The 24,254-nt window shown below is 53.9% G+C and overlaps 1 long non-coding RNA gene across 1 annotated transcript; it reads left to right on the top strand.

Moving 5' to 3' along the window:
* Positions 1-19: 19 nt before the first annotated feature.
* On the top strand, positions 20-11,618 carry LOC140713288 (uncharacterized). Its single transcript, XR_012095199.1, has 2 exons — positions 20-4,633; positions 6,482-11,618. It is a non-coding gene; the product is annotated as an uncharacterized lncRNA (long non-coding RNA).
* Positions 11,619-24,254: the final 12,636 nt, after the last annotated feature.

The following is a 24,254-nucleotide window of genomic DNA, read 5'->3' as shown; positions in this document are numbered from 1 at the left end:
GGGGCCTGCCGCCGCCAGCCAATTCGCACCGGGCCCGTGACCGGCCGGCCAATGAGCGCCGCGGGGGGCCGCGTGATCGGAGCCTGGCCGCGGCGTGATCGGGCAGGGCGGGACGCGGCACGTGTTTTGGTCGGAGCGAGGGGCGGGGCCTGAGGCCCTGGAAAGTAAGGGAAAGGTCGCGGGGGCCCGCGGGGCGGAGAAGGCGGCGCGGCGGCGGCGGCGGCGGCGGCGCCTGGGGAAATCCCAGGGCGGGGTTCGGGCTCGGTGCGGGGAGGGGGGACAGCGCTTATAGGAACCTCCTCTAGCCCCACCGGCTGAATCAGTCGGTAGCGGAAACCCACGTAGAGGCTTCAATCCGGCTTTCGTTGTTTTTATTTCTGTCACTCTCCCTTCGTTTCTTTGGAGTGAGCCCATGACCTGAGAGGTCGGAAAGCTGGCTGGTTCTAGGCGACATTCTTGCATCCGGTCATTTTTGCAGACACCCGGAGTCGGAGCTTCTCGGCCTGAGTGTCCGCTGAGGCCCCTCCTCTGGCGTCTCTGGGCCCCTTCCGCTCTGTTACGGGGTCAGGGGAAGCCGAGACGGGCAGTCACCCAAAAGACGCCCGCTGAACCCCGCTCGTTCTTCCCAGGCCCCGAGAAAACGCCGCCCCCTCCAGGCAGTCCTCGAGCCTGCAGGAGAGATCTAGCCTGGTGTCCAGGGCACCTTTTTTTTTTCTCCCTATATTTCGGTTGCTGGCGTCTCTTGGTGTGGTTTGTCCACGTTTGCAGCGCCAGGTTCATGGAGAGCAGGAACTATGCTGTTTATTTGCGTCGCCGCAGCCTTCATCTCAGGGAGGAGTCACCCCTCCGTCTGTCCACTGCGCGCGCATTTGCTGAGCTGCGATGCGTGTTGGCGCTTAGTGCAAGGGGCAGAGGCCGCAGTGAGGAATCGTCCTTAAAAGCTCACATCCAGGGAGAGGGAGCAGAGAGAGAATCCCAGCACCCGGGGGCTTTGCTCTGAGCCAGAGAAGCCTGGGCTCAAGGGAACAGGCCGGGCCCCACCACTCACCTGAGCAGGGCTCTGGTCCCCACTTGTTCCTGCGGGGCCCACTCTGGTTGAGCAGAGGGGTTGAGCAGGCTGAGGAGAAGGTGTTTGCTGAAATAGTAAGAGGGTTTAAGTGAACCGTGATAAACCGCTCTCATGAAGACCCCGGAGGCTCTGACAGGGGTGCAGGGTGTTGTGTATGTGAAAAGTTAAGTGTTGGATACAGACTGGAATATTCTCTTTTGCCTGGACTCCTGCTTTCGCCTTACAACTGGCCTCCCTGCGTCCACTCCAGCTCCCACAGCCTCTTGCCACTCAGCACCCCCAGGGGTCTTTAACCTTTTCAGTAGCTCCCACTGTACTCAGCGTAATGCTTCTGCTCCCCGCTGTGGCTTGTGAGCTCCTGCAGGGACCCAGCCTCTCCGTCTCCAGCCGCACGACTCTCCCCACTCCCCCGAGGGGCAGCCCGGGCCTCCTCCTGGACACCTGTCTCACCAGCCCCTCTGCCGTCTCCAGGTCCTTGCACCTGCTGTTCCCTAGAATGCTTTTCCCCCATATGTCCCCTTTGCTCTTACGTGCAGTCCACCTAGAGAGGCCTCCTCTAGCGAACGCACCCTTGGGGAGATCTCCAGTCCCCTTCTCGTGGGCCTTCTTGTTTTCTTCCTTCACAACACTTTTCATGAACTGTCCCTTTTCCATTACTTCAGTTATTTGCTTATCATCTGTCTCCCCATCAGAAGGACTCTCCCAAGGCCAGGGAGCCTGGCTGTGTAATTCATCCACGTAGGTGAACGAGCGAATCAAAGGTATCTAGCAGCTTCCCTGCTTGAACATCCTGTGGGCACCTCTAATTGTGTCCTTAAAAGTGAACTCAGGGCCGGGCACGATGGCTCACGCCTGTAATCCCAGCAGTTTGGGAGGCCAAGGTGGGCGGATCACCTGAGGTGAGGAGTTCGAGACCAGCCTGGCCAACATGATGAAACCCCGTGCCTTCTAAAAATATAAAAGTTAGCCGGGCGCAGTAGCGGGCACCTGTAATCCCAGCTACTCAGAGACTAAGGCAGGAGAATCACTTGAATCCAGGAGGCAGAGATTGCACTGAGCTGAGATCGCACCACTGCACTCCAGCCTGGGTGACAGAGACTCAGTCTGAAAAAACAAACAAACAAAAAACTGAACTCAGGTTCTGCCCAAATCTGGATTTCTCACCTCCGTGAAGGGCACAACTGGAGACCCTATTCCTTGATCTAGAAACCTGAGCGTCATCTTTACCTCCTCCCTTTCCCACAGTTGCTTTCTTCTGCCAATTATGCCATGCCCTTCTTCCTTCTCAGTTCCTCTCAAACTCTTATGTCACCCATGCCAGCCCTTGTCCTGGCCACCACCTGCTCTTCTGAATTGTTGCCACTGCCTCCCAATAGGTCTCCCTCCCTCCAGCCAGACGCCCTACCATCTGCCATCACCTTACTGCCAGAATGCTCTTCTGGAAGTAGAGCTGGAGCTGAACCTGTATTCAAGCCGTCAGTTGGAATCCAAACAGTTATAGAACTGACTTCAGGCTCCATGGCCAGGAACCCATGAGTCTTTGTAACCAGGCTCCAGCCAGCACTTCCTACATCATTTCTGACCAGTTTCCCAAATTGCTTTCCCTGCTACCTTCCTGCCCCCAGTGACCCAATACAGAACCCTATCCTCCCAAGGTGATGCCACTCTCCTGTTTCTAGGCAGCATTCCTTCTGCGTGGAACACGCCAACCCTTGTCTGCTTTGACCCTGCAAGACTGCATGAGATGGCCAGGCATGGTGACTCACACCTGTAATCCCAGCACTTTGGGAGGCCGAGGTGGACAGATCACCTGAGGTCAGGAGTTTGAGGCCAGCCTGGCCAGCATGGTGAAACCCCGTCTCTACTGAAAATACAAAAAATTAGCCAGACGTGGTGGCAGGCACCTGTAATCCCAGCTACTCGGGAGGCTGAGGCAGGAGAATCGCTTGAACCCAGGAGGCAGAGGTTGCAGTGAGCCAAGGTCATGCTGTTGCACTCCAGCCTGGGCTACAAGAGTGAAACTCTGTCTCAAAAAAAAAAGAAAAGAAAAACAAAAGAAAAAGACTGCATATGACTGCCCGGCGAAGCCCTCCCTGATACCCCCAAATAGCTGATGCTTCAGCAGAAGGCAGTGTGCCTGGGCTTTGGAGTCAGACCTGGATACAAATCCTTGTTTTGCTGGTGTGACCTTGCCAAGTCTTCTTTCCTGCAGGACAGAAGGCGGCAGCAGCTCTCCCTGACCTGGCCCTCTGACTTCTCTTGTCCCAGGCTCTGTTTCTGCTCCTTGGACAGCAAGCGTTTGTGGGTACTGTGACCTCTTCAGCCATGAGCCCCTGTTCTGCCCACATCTAGCCCATCTTCCAGATGGACAGACAGGCTGTGGTCGTTGCCAAACCCCTAATTCTGGTCCTGCCCACAGTCAGAGGGATGGCAATTTGTTTGTAAGCTACAGACTCTTGCGAATCATTCACTTGGAGACTTCACTAAGACCACTGGCACCTGGCTCCGTAGGCCCTCGGGAAGAGCATGATCTGGCAGGCAGACTGGATGTGGCCTGCAGACCTAAGGGGAGAGTGTGAGCCTGCAGGTCAGAATGCCACCACTTTCTCCTGTGTCCTTCCAGAGAGAGCCTGTGGCTATGCACATATGCTGCTACAGAGGTTAGTGCTCTGTACCTCCTGGACTCGCTCGCTGACTTTGCAGCCTTAGGGCTTATTGCCGTTGGTACATAACGATCAACCTCTTTGTAATGGTTAAGTAATATTCTATCATATGGAATGTGATGTGTTATTTGTTTAACATTCTGTTGAATAACAAAGACGGGTGGTTTCCAGTTTTCCAGGAACATCCTGCCCCTCCATCATTTGCCCACGTGGAAGGATCGCTACAGGATAGGCAGCTCCTAGAACCAGAATTGCTGAGTTAACTGCTCTGTGCATTTCCTTGCTTTTTCTTGCTTTTCTTTCTTCTTCCTTTTTTTTTTTTTTTTTTTTTTTTGGTAAATGTTTATTGAAGTGTAGCATAGCATAGATACAGGAAAGTGCAAAAACTTACATGTACAATTCAATAAATTTTCACTAGGCAAACACACTGTGTCACCAGCACCCAGATTTAGAAACAGAATATTACCAGAGTCCCCAAAGCCCCTGAGCTGCCTTCCAGCCACTACTTACGCTTTCCCCGATCCCCTGCGTAGGATAATCCTTATCATGGCTTCTGACACCGTGGGTTGGTTTTGCGTGTATTGACACTTTTTGTGTGGGTGTGGCACTTTTATAATACAAAGAAAATCATGTAGTATGTTCAGTTTGGGGTCTGGCTTCCTTCACTCAGTGTGGTGGTGTGGGCAGTTGGAGTTTGCTTATTCTCATTCTTCTGTTCTCTTTCTCTCTGGTTGAGCTTACTGGGCTGGAAGCCGTACAAGGACCAGAACATGCTGGGAGCTGACCAGCCGCTGGGCTGGCTGTCTAGTTGACAAATGACCTAACAAATGGTTGACAGAATGGATGGATGAATGAATCACAGATCCACCAATCCACTGATGTGTTCAATGCCTGACTGGAAGTGAGTGTCCGTTCCTCCGAACACCCCAGGGCCCCTGTCTCCCTCCGCTAGGGGCACTCACGATGGTGAGCAGAGAGGTCTGTAGGGGTAACTGAGGCACAGATCATCCAGGTCAACCTGCGTATTTTACAGGTGAGGAAACACAGATCTAGCAACTTCACACAAAGCCACTTTGCTCGGGGGAGAAATCGTCATGACGCTGTGTCTGTTGTGGTTGAGGCACAAAGGAGGACCAGATCAGAAGACGTTTATTAAATACCGAAAGTAGGCCAAGTATCGTGCTAGGGGCTAGCTCTTCATGCCTTTTGATCCCCTGATTTCAGCCGCATTCATAGATGAAGCCACTGAGGGACGAGAGGTGAAGCCACTTGCCCGTCATTGCTGGCCAGTGAGCAGAGGGCCCAGGATCCATCCCTCCAGCTCAGGTCCAGTGCTGCTTTCTCCCAGCTGCCTGCCCCTGGAAAAGGGGCTGCTAAGAGCACGTGCTGAGTCCTTGTAAGCCGGTCCAGAGTCAGGGGGCTGCGGGCAGCTCCCACCAGGCACAAAAAGGGGTGCTCAGTCCGATCACTCCGGGGAGGGTGAGGAAGCCGGTGCGCTTTGTTCCTATTATGGCTGCCATACCCCTCCCCGCACTGGACACACCTGCTGCGTGGCTCTGGCTGCCTCGGCGGCTGCTCTCAGCCTTCTTTCTGTGTCTCCAGGCTGGGCTACAACCTCACTGTGTGTTACGTCTTCAAACCTCCCAAGAGGGAGAACCAGGTTGGCTTAAGCTTTTAGGCTCAGAGTAGAGGAGCCACATGGCCCAATCTGCAACTTTTGCCAAAGGAAAGCCCCAGAATGGCACTATGGGTGTAGTGGGCCCTGAAAGCTTCTTTGAGGACATGGGCACTTGGCAGGGGCCTTGCAGAGGCTGGAATAGTACAGTCTGTGGTGGGGACGGGGACCCCTTGGTGCTCAGGGCTGTGGGACGGTGGAGGAACAGGAACCACCCTCGGCCCTTCCCATCCCTACTGTTCAGCAGGAAACAGACTCACAAATATCCCATATACCAAGAGCCGTGCTGGCACAGGTATCGGGGGAAGAGGTGGGAGCTGCCTACTCGTGTCTGAGGAACTGGTGGGAGGGCTGGTCTGGGACAGTGCACAAAGAAGACATCATTTGAGCTGGGTGTTAAGGACAGATAGGAGGCAGCCACCCAGGAAACAGAGGTGACCTTTTGGTACTAGCTTCATACCTCATCCACCTTTGCATTCTCCAGCTCTTAGCACAAGACCCTCCTATGTGGTGGGTGCCCAACAAATTGAAATAAGCATAGGAAGAAACTGAGGCCATTGTCCAGGCCAGTGATTCTCAAGCATGAGCCCAGAAGGCACGTTCAAATACAGATTTCCGGGCCTACCCCGTGGCTGCTGACTGAGCAGGTCTCCGTTGGGTCTGTGAATCTGAACGCCTTTTTTTTTTTTTGAGATGGAGTCTTGCTGTGTCGCCCAAGCTGGGATGCAATGGCATGATCTCAGTTCACTGCAACCTCCACCTCCTGGACTCAAGCAATTTTCTCACCTCAGCCTCCCGAATAGTTGAGATTATAAGCACCCACCACCACGCCTGGCTAAGTTTTGTACTTTTAGTAGACACGGGATTTCGCCATGTTGGCCAGGCTGGTCTCGAACTCCTGACCTCAGGTGATTCGCCGGCCTCGGCTTCCCAAAGTGCTGAGATTACAGGCATGAACCACTGTGCCCTGCCAAATATGCATGTCTAATAAGTTCCCAGATGATATTGACACCACTGGTCCAGGAATCGTGGTGGTTAGAATGACTGATTTAGTCCAATCTCTGTGTCTTACAGAAAGGGAAATGGAGACACAGAACAGAAGCAGCCTGTCCAGTTACTCAAAGTGTGGGCAGAGGAATGACTAGACGCCCTGCCTCCAGGCTCACGCTGAGGCCCGCCCCGAACCACACTGCAGCACCACCCTGCCACCTCTTGGACAGAGTGCCCCAGGAGCAGCCCCAGAAGAAAGCCTCAGGAGGCCAGCATGTCACTGGGCAACAGCACAAACCGCCGACTGGCCTGGGAGGGCAGGCTTCCAGGGGTCCTCGTGGCCACCCAGCCCATCTCCTCAGCCAACTGCTTGCATCTGGGTGTGTTGCCAGCCCGACTTCCCCAGTGACCCAGCGTGGTGCTGGCACCAGTGCAGACGGGGCAGCAGGGCCAGCCAGGCCAGGAGCTCAAGGCACTGGCAGAGTGACCAGTGGAGAAACATCTCACAGGGCGACTTGGTGTGGATCCCTGCAGGCCCCGAGCAGGAATCTGTTGGGACGCTGCTGTCATTCCTATCCCCTGGGCAGAGCCAGGGGGCACTCACCCAGTTCTCTGCTCAGGCTGATGACTGGTACTGGGTGCCACTCAGCGTTGGGGGCGGGGAGGCCCAAACCGGCTAGCCTCCTGACTCAGCACAAAAACGAATTTTAACCACTTGAAGCAAATGCGCCATCTGAGGCAGGCCAGCCTTTGGCTCAGAGCTGACCACAATGGAACCAGGAGTCACCAGCCTCCCCCAGGCAGGCCAGGCCCTCTGCCAGGGACTTTTCTGGCACCAGGGCACTCATCACCACTGGCTCCTCCTGCTGGCCTGTTCCGTAGCCACAGCAGCTCCACCTCTGCCCAGCAGCCGCCACCCAGGCTGCAGTCGGTACCCCTCCCAGGAGTCCTTATGTGGGCATCTCTTCTAGTGCTTGGTCAGTTTATACTTGTCTCTGCCCTAAACTGGAGGCTCCAACACCAAAGACCGTGGAAACCTCTACCAAGTAGGCCCAGTGCAGGCTGAGGCTGCTCCTCCCCGAGAAACTGGCAAAGCACTTAACCAGGGTGGGCTTAGAAAGAGGCCTCGTGCCCAGGTTGGTCTGCAGCCCCTCCCTAGACACCTTCCTGGCTCAGTGTCACTCATAGATCCATGCTGGGTCCCCTTGAGTCGCTCTGGGCCACTCTGCATGGCATGGGGAGCTGAGAGAGGCGCAGTCCCCCATCTGCAATCATCTGGCGCTTGCGGTTTGGACGGAATCGTCATTCCTTTCACTAACCCTAGCCGTGCTCTCCCCAGTTTACCACTGCTGTGTGGGAACTTGAAAACCTGGGTAAAACTAACTGGGTGTGGTAGTGGGCGCCTGTAATCCCAGCTACTTGGAGGCTGAGGTGGGAGAATCATTTGAACCCAGGAGGTGGAGGCTACAGTGAGCCGAGATCATGCCTCCGCACTCCAGCCTGGACAATGGAGTGAGATTACGTCTTTAAAAAAAAAAAAAAAGAGAGAGAAAAAGAAAAAGTGGGAGCCCTCACTCCACCACAAGAAGGACCCCTCTTTCTGCTTGATGGTGCTGGGCCATGGCAGGAGGGGGCGAGACCCTGGACTGAACTCACCGAACTCCGACTATAGGCTCAGCTCCCAGAGGCAGTGACGGACAACCCCCTGGGATTTTGCTGTTTTGCTTTTTTATGCCCATTCACATGTGGGCTGCTCTTCAGTAAGCAAGTTCCTGTTGAAGCTGGATATGCTGCCAGCCACTGGACTGGACACTGGGAAGAGATGGGTGTGACAGTTCCTGTGTGACCGTGGGCCGGTAGCTTAACCTCTCTGAGCCTGTTTTCTCATCTGTAAAATGGGAATGGAAACTATAAGCACAGGATGTCACAGGAGTTAATGAGATCATGCTCATAAAAATACTTGACAAAGGTGCCTGCCAACGACTGCTCAATAAATGGCTTTTTAAAAACTGTCCCATGGTAAGGAAGCTCACAAGGAAAGTAATGATTGTGGTATAGTTCACGAAATGCAAGGAGAAAGCACAGGGATGGAGCCCTCCCTTAGCACACGTCCCGGGGAGAAGCTCACCTAGCCACTCAGCTTGGAGGGAGGGGACAGGAGATAATGAAAATACATTGTAAATAAGCAAATGGAAGCGAAGGTACAGTTCTGTACAGAAGAATTGCAAATAATATATGGAGAGAACTCCCCTCCAGGAAATGGAGCTTAATTTTCCTCCCCTTGAGTGTGGTCTGGACTTAGTGACACGTTTCTAACAAAGTATGGAAAGGGAAATAGCAGCGCTGCAGTGGAGAAACCTTCAGTCATTATTTTGATCAAGAAACAAAGGTTAATGTCACCAGTGATAAATTGTGTTGAAATTACCTACTCCTGATATGACGTGATGGGAAGGGCCCTTCTTCGCCATGTTATTCTTTCCAAAAATGCAGAACTCCAGTCTAATCATGAAAAATACATCCGACAAACCCAAGTGGAGGAACACCCACAAAATGCCTCGTCGGTGCTTTTCAAAAGGGTCAAGGTCATGAAAACCGAGAAAGAACTGAGAAACCATCTCACGTCGGAGGAGGCACGATGGCTAGATGCACCCTGGTCGCCCTGGACTGGATCTGGAAAGAGTAAAAGTGCATTAGTGGAAAACTGGTGAAATCCAAAGGAAGTCTGCAGCTGGTGATAGTGTTGAATCAATGCTAATTTCATCGTTTTGACAAATGTACCGTGGTTATGCAAGACGCGAACATTAGGGGGAACTGGGTGCAGGGTACATGGGACTCTGGACTATTTTTGCAATTTTTGTTTGTTTGTTTTTGAGACGGAGTTTTGCTCTTGTTACCCAGGCTGGAGTGCAGTGGCGCGATCTCAGCTCACCACAACCTCCACCTCCTGGGTTCAAGCTTTTCTTCTGCCTCAGCCTCCCGAGTAGCTGGGATTACAGACATGCGCCACCACACCCAGCTTATTTTGTATTTTTAGTAGAGATGGGGTTTCACCATGTTGGTCAGGCTGATCTTGAACTCCCAACCTCAGGTGATCCGCCTGCCTCGGCCTCCCAAAATGCTGGGACTACAGGCATGAGCCGCCAAGTCCGGCCTGTTTGTGTTTTGAGACAGCGATTCTCCTTGAGAATTAGTGCCACCCGACTGGAACACATCGCCTGGCAGCCCATTCTAGTACAGAGCAACAGCCCCCATGTCCAGGAAGTCCCTCTTTACTTCTTGCCAAAGTCACCTGTGTTATCTGCTCCAAGCCATGGCCCAGAAGTCCTCAAGCTAGGGCTCAGGCCTGGCTTGCTGTCTCCCTTTCAGCACATAGATCAGCTCATTGAGCATGTGGAGCCTGCCAGGGAGCCACGCTGAAGCTCATGCCCCCACATCAAGGGTCTGTGAGATGGCAGCCCTGAAGACTGGCCCAGGGTCCGGGGAAGGGCCTCTAAGCCCCTCTTCCTCAGGAAGTGCCCCTCACCTCGTCCTGCCCACAGGCAGCAGTAATGTCGGCCCTGCCGGGCTCTGGCATTGGGAAGGGGCAGCGGGAAACAGCTCCTCTGCACAGCTTCCCCGGGGGCTGACCCACAGCCCCACTCCCTCCCTGTGTGCTGCACGCTGGTCACCTTGTTTGCCCTGGGAGCTCCTTTACCAGGGACTTCCTGAGGCCTCCGGCCCTGCTGGCACCTGGGGGCCCCGGGCTCTTGACTCAGGAGGAGGCCTGGGGCTGGGCGTGGTGACTTATGCTTGTAATCCCAGCACTTTGGGAGGCCAAGGCTGAAGGATCACTTGAGCCCAGAAGTTCAAGAGCAGCCTGGACAGTATAGCAAGACCCTGTCTCTACAAAAAATTTAAAAATCATACAATTTTTTCTTTAAGTGAAAAGGAGGAGGCCTGAGAGGCTGCAGTGGCTGCAGGGTAGCATGACCACTGGGGCTGGGGAAGCATTTCTCTGGGAGAAATGCTTTCAAGGGGGAAGGTGGCGTGTCTCTGACCCGGGCAGCAACCAGGGGGCACCAGAGGGCAGCTTGACCCTGCTCCCCGGTGGAATCTCTGAACCCTGGTTTCATCTACTCTCAGAGCCTGGCGTCCCCTGTCTGAGGCTGCCTGGGTTAGGAGCCTGGCACACACAGGGCTGCTATGCCAATCTTTTACACACACATTTACCGGGCACTTTCTCTTTTGCCATCCTCTCATGGTCGCCCGGCAGGGATCATTATCTGTAGGTGAGTGCAGGCTTAAGAGAGGGTGAGCAGCGTGGCCAGTCCCACAGGCAATGGTGGCTGAGGTCTCCCCAGGACCCAGGTATTCTGAGGGAGCCTCACACCATGGGGCTGGGGGCTGGCATCTGTCCCAGGCATGCTATCCACGCGCAAGCGGGGGGATGGGAAGAGCTCTGGGGCTGCACATATTTGGGCTGAGAGAGTGTCTTCATCACTGTCTGGCTCTGAACCCCAGGATTTTGGGGTCAGCACATGGCGTAGGGGGTAGAAGGGTGCACCCTGAAGGGTGGGCCTCTAATGCATCTGGCCAGACACAAAAAGGCAGCCGGGGGTGAGTGTCTGAGGAGTGGGCAGCGGGAGCAGCACAGTGTGCAGAGGGCGGAGAGAGTGGGGAGGGCAGTGTGGGGTCAAGGGCAGGAGGTTCTGGGCGTGTGTCAGGCTGCTCCTATCTCATCGAGTATAAACAGCTCCTTAAAAGTGAGCTCCAGAACCCAACTCACTGGGTCATTGATGGCAGGCTAACCTTCAGGGGGTGCCCAGGGGCCTAGGATAGGAGAGCCCTGTGACCAGTCTGCAGCCTGTGCCTGCACAAAGCCAGGCCTTGTGCTCCCTCTGGCACCTGGGTGAGCCCCCTCCGGTGGAACACCTGCCAACTTCTCGTTAAAATACAAGAGTGGGGCGGGGCTGGGCATGGTGGCTCACGGCTGTAATCCCAGCACTTTGGGAGGCCGAGGTAGGCAGATCACTTGAGGTCAGGAGTTGGAGACCAGCCTGGCCAACATGGTGAAACCCCGTCTCTACTAAAAATACAAAAATTAGCTTGGCGTGGTGGCAGGCACCTGTAATCCTAGCCGAGGCACAAGAATCACTTGAACCTGGGAGGCAGAGGTTTCAGTGAGCCAAGATTGTGCCACTGCACTCCAGCCTGGGCGATAGAGCAAGACTCCATCTCAGAATAAATAAACAAACAAAACAAGAGCTGGGGGGAGGGGCAGCAAGGTGATAAACATCATTTGGAAATTTAGGGCTTAAAAAGTGTGTAAAGGATCAATTTGCTTGTGAAGGCTAACAAAGCTTGGGGCTTGATTAACAAAATGCTCCTAATTTATCATTCTTAGTACCAGGAGCAACACTTAGGACCAGGAGCAACACTAAGAATATTCACATAAAGTGAACACACAGTTAATCATATTAGCCACTATTTATCAAACACGGTGTGCCAGACACTGTTGTATACACACAGATGTAGTCCCTCACTGAATTTTCACACAGACGCTGTAGGTATCCTCAGCCTGTTTTACAGAGGGGGTTGAGTGTGGGGGGAGGCTAAAGGGCTTGCCCAAGTCTTGCCCACACAGCTGGCCCAGGTGAAGCTGCTCTGCCCACTGCCCCTGCAGCCCCTGCCGCCCGTGCCCCAAGCCTTGCCCTCCCAGTGAGTGTGTGGCCTGCATTGTCATGTGTTGGACTATGGTGGGGGGAGGAGGGAATCCCCTATTTAGATCTTTTTTTTTTTTTGAGACAGAGTCTCACTCTGTCACCTAGCCTGGAGTACAATGGCACCATCTCAGCTCACTGCAACCTCTACCTCTCATATTCAAGCGATTCTCCTGCCTCAGCCTCTTGAGCAGCTGGGATTACAGGTGTGCACCACCATGCCTGGCTAATTTTTGTATTTTTAGTAGAGATGGGGTTTCACCATGTTGGCTGGCTGGTCTCAAACTCCTGACCTCTGGTGATCCGCACCCTTGGCCTCCCAAAGGGCCGGGATTACAGGCATGAGCCACTGTGCCTGGCCTCTCTATTTAGATCTTTAAATAATGCTTTTGTGACTGCACAGTGGAAGATTTGTTTAATATTTTTATGTACTGCTTTAAATAAATTATATTATTATTGCAAAAGCAGCCCATCCTTATTACAGAAAACAGAACTACAGAAAAGTACGTAAAAAGAAAGTCCATTTTTCTCTTATCCTTTGCCCTGTCCATCTCCCCCTCCCTCTTTTCCCTCCTCCCCCTTCTTCTTTCCATCTACCAGCCCACCTCTTTAATCCTGTGAAGAAACAAGTGAGTCCTCCCCTCTTTCATTCTGCCTTAGTCCAGTCGGCTGTCTCAAAACACTATAAACTGGGTGCTTCTCAACAACCGACATTGATTTCTCACAGTTCCGGAGGCTGGAAATCCAAGATCAGGCGCCAGCGTGTTCGGATTCAGGCAGGGGCCGTCCTCCGGCTTGCAGATGGCTGCCTTCTCATCATGTCCTCACGTGACACGGGGGAGGCACCGGCCCTCTGGCTCTGGTAAAGGCACTGATTCCATCATGAGGGCTCCCTGGGCACAACCTAATTACCTCCCAAAGGCCCCACCTCCTAATACCGTGAGGGGTCAATGTATGCGCCTAGGGGGACACGCACACTCAGTCCCTCGACACCTCCTACCTCCTAAGGCAGGCGATCAGGGCTGGGCTTTCTTGGGTGTGTAAAGTACACATGCACACGCACTCTCTCTGGTTTGGGTTTGGAATGTTTTCTGTTTGGAGTGTATTCCGTGACGAGCCTATTCCCCTGCGCCTGGCTTTTTGTGTCCTGGGAGTCATCGCCCAGCCCGCACTTGCAGCCCTAGCTCGTTGGCTTTACGAGCTCTCCGGGAGCCACCCAACATTGTGAAGCCTCAGTTTCCTCAACTATAAAACAGGAGTAATAATTCCAAGATTAGAAGAAACGGATGAAAAAGATAAATGGGGATAATAATAATACACTCCTGGCTGAGTTGTTTCAAGAATTAGAGATTATGCTCCATAAATGTGGCGCTTACAGTCAGTCAACAGTCCCCACCCAGAGCGGGGGAGATTTTGGCTTGACTGGGCCAAAAGCAGAAACAGCTTGTGTGTGTGTGTGGCGGGAGTGGGGATTGTTTTATGCTTATAGGAGGACGGGACAGCTGGGTACCTCATTCTTGGGGGGCTGCCTCTGTCACCCCAGCATAGGGGGACCCTGGAAAGCTTGGCAGGGACAGGGGCAGGTGAGGTACCGTGGGAACCCTGGGGTGGACAGCCTCAGTGGGAGAGCAGACTGTCCACTGTCCGACAACAAGGCTTTTGGACACACGCAGTTTCCCGCTCAGGGTGTCAGAGCAGCGGCTGCCGACCTTTCAAGTTCCCCGTGCTCCGGCTTCCCGGCTCCAGCTTACAAAGCTCCAGTGGAGGGGCAGGAAGGGAGGGGACGAGGGCATCTCAGGCCCCGCGCTTTCCTCCCGGTGGAGACAGGTGGAAAGGGACTGCCAAGCGCCCCCTGTTTCACGGGAGCTCACTGAGGGCTTTGTCTAGTATCCAGGGAGCAAGAAACTCCCGCCCTGAGGAAAAGCCCTCCCTGGCCCTCAGGGTGGGCCGAGCCACCACTTCCCCTGCAGAGGGCCACACCCAGACCGACTGTCTCAGCAGTGAGTGCGTGTGTGAGGCAGGCCCCAGCCTCGGTTCCCTCTCTGGAATGAGAGAATGTTGTCAGTGTGCTGGCAAGGGGGTGGCAAGCACCGATAAAACAGCCCATGTGGGCATCAGCCCACCTCCCTGCGTTCCAGCAAACGGCAGCTGAGTTCCAGGTTCCCAAGTGGTCCAGACCAGGGGGCTGGGGAGCGTCTGTTCCCAACACTGCCCTGCTCATGTTTCACTCCCGCTCGTCACTCAGAGGGCAGGAACGGGTGAAATGACTTGTACCCCTACGCTTTTCACGATTTCGTTTCCACAGACCTCACTGAGAGCCCGGGCTGAGCTGGTCCTGGGACACCTGAGGTTCTGCTGCCCCACCCCCAGTATACTATCTGAGGATGGCAGTCATGGGACCAGGCAATGGGGCCAGGCCAGAGGAACTGCACGGGGAGGGAGCCTGAGGCAGACGGACACCTCATCCAGCCTGTAGGGCGGCAGCCCTGCCTCCTGGCCACGTTGGAGCTGAGCATGAAGGAGGAAGGGGAAAGGGAGGGGAAAAGGGATGTGTGTGCATGTGTGTTGGAGCGGGGGAGGGAACAGAGATCCAGAGGAAAAATGAGTGGATCAGGAGGGCCTGGAGCATGAGGGACATGGGGGGAGTTGACCTCTCCCACCCCAGCCCTACACAGACAGCAGGTAGCGCAAAGGCCCATTCCCATGGCCTTGCTAAAGAGTTTGCATTTTATTCGGAGAACCAAGAGGAGGCACCCGTGGGCTTTAGCTAGGGAACCGAGGCACTCCCTTTGCATTTTAGGATGCTATTTCTGAAGTGGACCATGGTGAGGGGCTGAGCAGACACCACACTGGGGCTGGGGGCCAGTTTGGGGCTATGGCAGCTGTTCCACAAGGAAAAATGGAGGTACACTGGTTTTCTATGCTGTGTAACAAATTGTGATAAACTCAGTGGCTTAAAACAACACCCATTTCTCATCTCACAGCTTCTGTGGGGCAGGAGCCTAGGTCTGGCCTAGAGCCTTCTGCTAGAAGCCTCATAGCCAGCTGTGGATCCATTCGCTGCCTGTGTTCTCATCTGGAAGCTCTCCTGGGAGGAATCTGCCCTTTCCCCGTGGCTGTGGGCTAGAGGCCACCCCTAGGTCTGCCACGTGGCCCTCTCCGTGGGCAGTGTAACCTCAGCTCACTTCTTCCAGGCCACAGGAGACACGCTCCAGCTAAGCAGTGTGGCCACCGGGTGACATCCCTGTGGCATATCTTGTTGGCTAGAAGCCAGGCACAGGTCCCACCCATGCTCAGGTGGAGGGGCTTACTCAGGGTCCAAGATCATGAGATTATCTTGGAATTCTGCCTACGACAGGGGCCTCCTCCCGTTTATTTGTGTACAGTTCCCTTCATGTCCACAGAGACCTGAGAAGACGTTATACACAGACCCGCACACAAGGCTGGCTCTCTTGGCTGGGAAGCACCCAGAGCTCTCCTTCCTTCCCCACGGGTCCTTGGGGTTTGGAGGCTGCAGGGAAGTTGCATGGAGCTCTTCTGTTCACATATATGTTTCTATCCTCGATTTCATCTGAGGGCCGAAAGGCCTCATGGGAAAAATGGAACTGAGCTCTGACCACTCCTGTCTCCCACCAGTGGCCCAAGTGGGTCAATCCTAATTCTGCATTCCTCAGGACACAGTGTGGCTGAAGGGTGGGCATGGGACGTAGCCACACCCACAGGGACTCTCCCAGGACTTCTGCTGGGGCTGGCAGGAGTCACAGCCTCTTCCTTCCCAGGCTGCTAGATGTCCCTGGGCCTGCCAGGGCCATAGGTCTGGCAGACATGGCGAGAGTCTCTCAGCAGCAGGAGAGACTGAAGCCAAAACCATGGGAGAAGCAGAGACAGTGATACGGCCAGGTCTGAAATCCGCAGCGGACTCCCTCGTTGGGCTTGGAGCCTTCTCTGTGGCCTTCCCCAAAGGCAGCATCAGGTAGGTGACAATGAGGGTGGCTCATGGGCCCATGGGGGTATTAGAGGAACCCCTGCTTACCAGGCCCCTGGTTTAATAAAACATGACTAGAGTGACTCCATCTTGAAGTGGGTAGCTAGGCACTCACAAGAATATTCAAGGTCTGAAAATAGCCGCATTCTAAGCCAACCACCAATTTTTTTTTTTTTTTTTTTTCTTTTTTGAGACGGAGTCTCGCTCTGTCGCCCAGGCTGGAGTGCAGTGGCCGGATCTCAGCTCACTGCAAGCTCCGCCTCCCGGGTTTACGCCATTCTCCTGCCTCAGCCTCCCGAGTAGCTGGGACTACAGGCACCCGCCACCTTGCCCGGCTAGTTTTCTGTATTTTTTTGGTAGAGACGGGGTTTCACTGTGTTAGCCAGGATGGTCTCGATCTCCTGACCTCGTGATCCGCCCGTCTCGGCCTCCCAAAGTGCTGGGATTACAGGCTTGAGCCACCGCGCCCGGCCTACCAACCACCAATTAAAACAACAAAATATCATCTCCCACCACACCTGCAGAATGCCCACGTGTCTGGAGAACACAGCCCTCTTTACTTCAAGATCACATTGATGAGCAAGCTTAGGTTGAAGAATTAATAATGGTCGTCAAGGCCGGGTGCGGTGGCTCACACCTGTAATCCCAGCACATTGGGAGGCCAAGGCGGGCAGATCACAAAGTCAGGAGATTGAGACCATCCTGGCTAACACAGTGAAACCCTGTTTCTACTAAAAATAGAAAAAATTAGCCGGGCGTGGTGGCGGGCGCCTGTAGTCACAGCTACTGGGGAGGCTGAGGCAGGAGAATGGCGTGAACCCAGGAGGCGGAGCTTGCAATGAGCCAAGATCACATCACTGAACTCCAGCCTGGGCAACAGAGCAAGACTCTGTCTCAAAATAATAATAATAATAATAATGGTCGTCAATAACACCAATAGCCCTGCCTTTAGTGAGCACATCTGCACATTACAAGTTTCATTAGCACTCCTTAGAGTTTCTTACCTCTCCACCTTGCAGGTTCAAGCAATTCTCCTGCCTCAGCCTCACGAGTAGCTGGGATTACAGGGATGCGCCACAATGCCTGGCTAATTTTTTTATTTTTTATTTTATTTTAGTAGAGAGGGGGTTTCACCACGTTGGTCAGGCTGGTCTCGAACTCTTGACTTCAGGTGATCCGCCCACCTTGGCCTCCCAAAGTGTTGGGATTATAGGCATTAGCCACTGGCTCCTTAGAATTTCTTATAAGCAGCGACACTAACAAAGGAGAGTGCATTCCTCCTCCCTCTTCCCGAGGATGTCCCACTCTGTAACAGTCGTTTCCAGTAAACTCGCTTCTTTCACTGTGCTCCGTGACTTACCTTGAATTCTTTCCTACACAAGATCCAAGAACTCTCTCTTGGGGTCTGGATTGGGAACCTCTTTTCCAGCCACAGGAGCACCCCCTGGGAAACCATAAGCGCGTCTTGGGAAAGGCTATGGTTCCCACTGGGAAAGGGAGTGGAGGCTGGCACCATCCTTTCAGCTATCATGCTTAGAAAACCAGCTTTATGAAGATATAAATTATGCTCAAGAGGCTACATTCAATTAGAGTGGACAATTCAGTGAGTGTTGACAGCTATCCACAGCTGTGACACTGCCACCGTATTCACGGCCCAGAATGTTTTCCCTTTTTTATTTTTATTTTTATATTTTGAGATGGAGTCTCACTCTGTCGTCCAGGCTGGAGTGCAGTGGTGCCATCTCGGCTCACTGCAAGTTCCGCCTCCCCGGTTCATGACATTCTCCTGCCTCAGCCTCCCAAGTAGCTGGGAATACAGGCACCCGCCAACACGCCCGGCTAATTTTGTTTTTGTATTTTTAGTAGAGATGGGGTTTCACCATGTTAGCCAGGATGGTCTCAATCTCCTGACCTTGTGATCCGCTTGCTCGGCCTCCCAAAGTGCTGGGATTACAGGCGTGAGCCACCGCGCCCGGCCTGGCCCAGAACATTTTCATCCTGTTTCTTGTGCCCCTTTGCAGTGAATTCTCCCCTGGAATTACTGGCAACCACAAACCTGCTCTTTTGTCATTATAGAAGGTCATAGAAACGGAATTATACAATTTGTACTCTTCTGTGTCTGTTTATTATTTATTTATTTATTTTTGTGTGGGGCGTTGCTCAGCATCATGTTTTTGAGATGAATCCATGTCGACGGATGTACCAGTAATTCTGTCTTTCTTGTTTTATGTTTATGTGGTCTTGCTGAATAGTACTGTAGGGATGTACCACAGTTGTTTTTTTGTTTTTTGGGTTTTTTTTTAAATCAAGGTCTTGCTGTGTTGCCCAGTTTTGACTGCAGTGGCACACAGCGTCCAGGCTCAAGTGATCCTCGCACCTCAGCCCCTCAAGTAGCTGGGACTACAGGTGCGTGTCACCATGCCTGGCTAATTTTTGTGTGTGCATAGAGATTATGTTGTCAGGACTGGTCTCATACTCCTGAACTCAAGCAGTCCTCCTGCTTCGGTCTCCCAACGTGCTGGGGTTACAGGCGTCAGCCACTGCGCCTAGTGCACTCACTCTAGTGCTGTTTTGTTAAACCAGGGACCTGGTAAGCAGGGGCTCCTCTAACACTCCCATGGGCCCATGCGCCAACCACGTTGTGGCCTGCCTGATGCTGCCTTTGTTTATCCATTCATCTGTTTGTGCACACTTGGCTTGCTTCCGGTTTTTGTTGTTTGGGAGTAAAGCTGCCATGAAGATTCATGTTCAACTCTTTGTGTGGACATACGCTTTCATTTCTCTTGGGTAAAACATAGGCGCGGAATTGCTGGGCCATTCTTAATTTTAGAAGCCGCCGCCAAGCTGATGTTTCACAGCAGCTCCACCATCTTGCACTCCCAATGGCGGCGTGCAAGAGCCTCGGCTGCCCCACTCCTCACTAGCACGTGACGTTGCTGCACCAGGCTGTCATTTTCACTGTCCCGGGGGCCCGAAGTGGCTTATGATTGTGGGTTTCATTTGTATTTCCCTGACGATTAATAAAGTGGAACGCTTTTTGCATGCTGATTTTGGCCTTCTGTATACAGTATCTTCCTTTGTGAGGTGTCTGATGGATTCTTTTGCCAGTTTGCTTTTGTTGGGTTGTTTATCAGGATCATGTTTTTAATGGCAAATGTCAAAGCCAGCCCATATGTATTCCTGTGACCCACCTGACATGTTTATGCATGCACTCAAGCGCACATGTGTGCACACACATGTCAATTCTCTCTCTTTTAAAAATTTTTTTTATTTTTTTGAAGACAGGGTCTTGCTCTGTCACCCAATCTAGAGTGCAGTGGCTCATTCTCAGCTCACTGCAACCTCCACCTCCCGGGTTCAAGGGATTCTCCTGCCTCCGCCTCTGAGTAGCTGGGATTACAGGCATGCACCCATCACATCCGACTAATTTTTTATTTGTGGTAGAGACGGGGTTTTACCACGTTGGCTGGGCTGGTCTCAAACTCCTGACCTCAAGTCATCTGCCCACCTCGGCCTCCCAAAGTGCTGGGATTATAGCCGTGAGCCACTGCATCTAGCCCAATTCTCTTTAATAACGTCAGGTCGGAGGACAACAGGACACTGACTTCCATTTCACCTGCGTTTCAACTGTCCCATGAAAGCTCCAAATGCCTGGGTGCCATTTACAGTGCTTTCACCTGCCTCATCCCATTAATCCAAACATCAATGCTGTGAAGGGTGAGATGGTAAATGAGGAAACTGAGGCCCAAGGGGAAGAAGTGACTTGCTAAAGGTCACACAGCTTGAGAAGCGGATTGGACTCGAACCCAGGTTTGTCCGACTCTGAATCCAGTGCCATTTGCTCACTGCCCAACAGCAGCCTGGGATCAGAACTACAATAAAATGAATTTTTGAGAATAGAGCAACAGCAGCAGAATCCCCACAGTGTGACTACACCGAGTGCCTGGCTCTGAGGTCCTCTCCCAGACCCTGTGTCTCGATACCCAGGGACAAAGCCGGTCCTGCAAGAGTCCTCCCTTTCGTGGTGGAGGACCCTGGAACCAGGCAACCCAGGTCACAAAGTCTGTAGAAGCCTGAGTGTCTAAGCCTTAGAGCCCCAATCCCCACGAGACCTTTGCTGGGGTCTCACCATCAGGGCTCTTGAAATTCAAAGCCACACCCTCTCAGCATCTGCCAAGATGTCAGGGCAGAAAGGGTACCCTTTCTGTCACTTCACCCCTAGGCCTGTCTGTCTGCCCCCAAACCAGCCAGTTGGTGTCACCATGACTCTGCTGCAGGACCGTTCCAGCCCTCCCGAGCCCTCCGCCCTTCCTCCTGGGCCACAGCCCACAGGCCCCTGGTTTGGGGGGTGCACGCTGTCCCAGCTCCCAGCATCTCCCCTTTCCACCTCAAGTCTCAAGCCTCCCTGTGCCGACTCAGGATGGAGCCCCTGGACCCACAGTCAGAGAGAGCCAGGTGGGGCAGCCTGCACAGGAGGTCCGGGAACTTTTCGACTCTGGGCTCCAGAAGCCAAGGCCTCCCCCAAGGAAACAGAAAGGACTGGGGGTACGGTTCACATGTTCGTGAAGATAAGGGTTCCCACAACACACCCCGTAGGAACCATGGAGCTGGTCTTTGCACCCCTGAGGTCCTGCTCCACCCCTGAAGCCACAGTCGAGGGCAGGGAGCTGAGGGGCTGTGCCTGGGGCCTTGTGCTGCTGAGACCTCCACTGGTGACACAGGGGCTCAGCACCCCTGGTGGAGCAGGCAGGGTCCCAGCAGAGAAAGGAACTTGCAGGATAGGGGTGTGGTGTGTGTGCGTGTGTGTGGTGTGTGTGTGCACATGTTTACACGTGGATATGCGTGTATATGTGTTGTATAGCCAATTCCTTGCAATAAATCTCTCTCTTTATGAGACACATAAGAGATATTACGTATACCTGGAGGGGACGAGACAGAGAAAGGAAGGGAGGGAGGGAGGGAGAGATTTATTGTTTTTTTTTTTTTTTTTTTGAGACGGAATCTCGCTCTGCCACCCAGGCTGGAGTGCAGTGGTGCAATCTTGGCTCACTGCAAGCTCCGCCTCCCAGGTTCACGCCATTCTCCTGCCTCAGCCTCCCGAGTAGCTGGGACTACAGGCGCCCGCCACCTCGCCCGGCTAATTTTTTTGTATTTTTAGTAGAGACGGGGTTTCACCATGTTAGCCAGGATGGTCTCGATCTCCTGACCTCGTGATCCACCTGTCTCGGCCTCCCAAAGTGCTGGGATTACAGGCGTGAGCCACCGCGCCCGGCCAAGATTTATTGTTAAAACTTGGCTCAGACAAGGTGGGGGCTGGCTGAGCAAGGCGGAAATCCATAGCGCAGGCGGCACCTGGGCCTCTCGGGCAGCAGGTGATGCTATAGTCCACGAGCAAAATCTCTTTGTCCTCAGGGAAACCCCAGCTCTGCTTGTAAGGTATGTCACTGGTTGCACAAGGCTTCCCACCCGCATCCCCGCCACATGATTGAGAGTAATGGCCTTTCACTCCAGTCAGCTGACTGCAGATGTGATACACCGACAGAACACCTTCACAGCAACCCCTAATGACTATTTGGTTGACCCAAGAAACTAACTATCATGCCTAGGGGCTGAGAGCTGCTGAAGTCCTGGCAGGGAGGGGTGAGGACCGGTGCTGCCGCCCTGGTGACCGGCGTTTCCAGGCGCCACCAGCCTCACCCACCATTTCCTGAGTTGGTCCCTCATCTCCTTGGCTTCCTGGGGCTGCCGAGGGGGGGTCCGGGGCTGCCGAGGTGGGGTCCGGGGCTGCCGAGGTGGGGTCTGGGGCTGCCGAGGTGGGGTCTGGGGCTGCCGAGGTGAGGTCCAGGATTGCTGAGCAGGGCTACCTGGTCCTCAGGGCTTCACCTGGAAGGCCTGCCCCTACGGCCCTGGACTGAGGCGTCCTCAGGGCCCATTCCACCGCCTCTGATGGAGCCTGGGGCTGAGTTGATGGGTGCTCAGAACTCCCTCTACCTGACACTGCTCATGCGCAGTGGCCGTCATGGCTACCTGGACACAGCCTGGCTGCTGCCTCCACAGACCGCTCATGCCTGGACATGAGGGAGAGCCGGCTGCAGCTCTTCAGCCGAGAGCTCTGCCTCCAGCACTTCAATGGAAAGGAACAGGCCCAGAGAATAGGACATGGGCTTGGCACACGGCTTGAAGTCCTTTCCATCCTACTAGATGCCCTGAAGATAAGGCCCAGCCCAGGACTCTGTGTCTCTGTGACAAAATGCTTCTGATGGCCTAATCTGAGCCGCTGATCTCAGATCTCTGCAGGGTTGTCACGTGTCAGGGGAGGAGAACGCAGGTGTGCTGGATCCAGCTCGCCCGCTCCCGGACAGATGGTGCACGTTTCTTCTCAATCTCGTGTTCAGCCATGTCATGTTGGCAGCTTGAAATCAGCCATGATGAGACTATTTACACCACAGATGTTGACAGACGCTTCACATTAGCTCCCCTCAGTCCCCTGCAGGCAGCTGCTTGTTAAACATTTACCAGCACAGCACAGGAGAAGCCCCAGAGGAGAAGGCTGGGATGGGGAGGAAGGAGGTTCAGGTATCTATTACTAAGTAGCAGCCCACCTCAAAACTTAGTGGCTTAGCCAGGAGCGGTGGCTCATGCCTATAATCCCAGCACTTTGGGAGGCTGAGGCGGGTGGATGGCCTGAGGTCAGGAGTTCAAGACCAGCCTGGCCAACATGGTGAAACCCCGTCTCTACTAAAAATACAAAAATTAGCCGGGGATGGTGGTGGGTGCCTATAATCCCAGCTACTCGGGAGACTGAGACAGGAGAAGGGCTTGAACCCAGAAGGCAGAGGTTGCAGTGAGCCGAGATTGTGCCGCTGCATTCCAGCCTGGGCGGCAGAGTGAGACTCAAAAAAAAAAACCTTAGTACCTTAAGATGAGGGTGATTGATTCCTCCTCACGAGTCTGTGTGTCACTGGGGTGGTTCTTCTGCCCCATGTGGTATTGAGGAAGGTCACTCGTGCAGCTGTGTGTGTGGCTTTTCCCTCCAGTAGGATGGCCTGACCTCCCCACAACCGTCCAGCTTCCCAGAGACCAGGAAGCTACTAGGCTCCCCTACACTCTATCTGCCAAACGGGTCTCAAGGCCTGTCCAGATTTGGTGAGGGAGGACTACAGAAGATCATCAATAGCGGAGGATTCACTGGGGGCCATCAAGGCAGCAGTCTTCCAGCTGGGTGGGGTGGCTCATCCCTGGAATCCCAGGATTTAAGGAGGCCAAGGTTGGAGGACCACTTGAGACCAGGAGTTTGAGACCAACCTGGGGAACACAGCGATGACAGCCTGTCTCTACAAAAATGTAAAAAATTAGCCAAGCATGGTGGAGCACGCCTACAGTCCCAGCTACTCGGGAGGTGGGAGGATTGCTTGAGCCCAGGAAGTTGGGGCTGTAAGTGCACTCCAGCCTGAGTGACAGAGTGAGACCCTGTCCCCCAACCCGCCCGCCCCCCAAAAAATAGGCCTTGCAGTGTGGCCTGGTGAGCTTGGCCTCCTTGAATGTGTCCTTTATAAAGGTGTGCATTGAGCTCCCTGCTCGGGGCAAGGCACAAGCCCCTCGCCCACCCACGTGGTCTAATTGGACGCTCACAGCAGCCTCGAGAGGCCGTCCTGCCAGCTCCAGTTTGCAGGTAGAGCAGCTGAGGAAAGCCCGAGACACTTGCCCCAGGTCTCTCGGCTTCTCAGTGGCCACCCGTTGTCCTGGAAGGTTGAGAATTCCTGTTCTGGGTGCCCCTTCGCTGGGACACAGCGTCTCTAAAAGGGGAGACGGCCATATTGAGGTCCTCCCTGCATTATGAGAAAAGGAAACTCTCACTGAAGAAAAGGAGGGTAAACCCTGCCTCCCCCACATCCACATTGTTTTCCTTTCTCTTAGGAGGTCTGGTCTCCAGCTCTTTTCTCCCACTCCTCACGTGCACAGAGTCACAGGGTGAGGGCTGCGCTGTGACTCCAGTGAGGCCAAGATGCCAGCCTAGGGTTGAGGACCCTGGCTGGGCAGGTCCTGCTGAGAGCTGAGGCTGCAAGACCCCGGCTGGCCATACCCCGAGAAGCAGGCACTGTGCTCACGTGGACGAACTGTGCCGTGTGGAACCCACTTGCCCCACCTAGATCTCAGCATCTCAGCCACCAAG

This window comes from Chlorocebus sabaeus, chromosome 14, assembly GCF_047675955.1.
Source record: "Chlorocebus sabaeus isolate Y175 chromosome 14, mChlSab1.0.hap1, whole genome shotgun sequence".
NCBI lineage: Eukaryota > Metazoa > Chordata > Mammalia > Primates > Cercopithecidae > Chlorocebus > Chlorocebus sabaeus.
The sequence above is the reverse complement of the archived record's forward strand: the minus strand, read 5'-3'. Positions and strand labels throughout refer to the sequence as shown.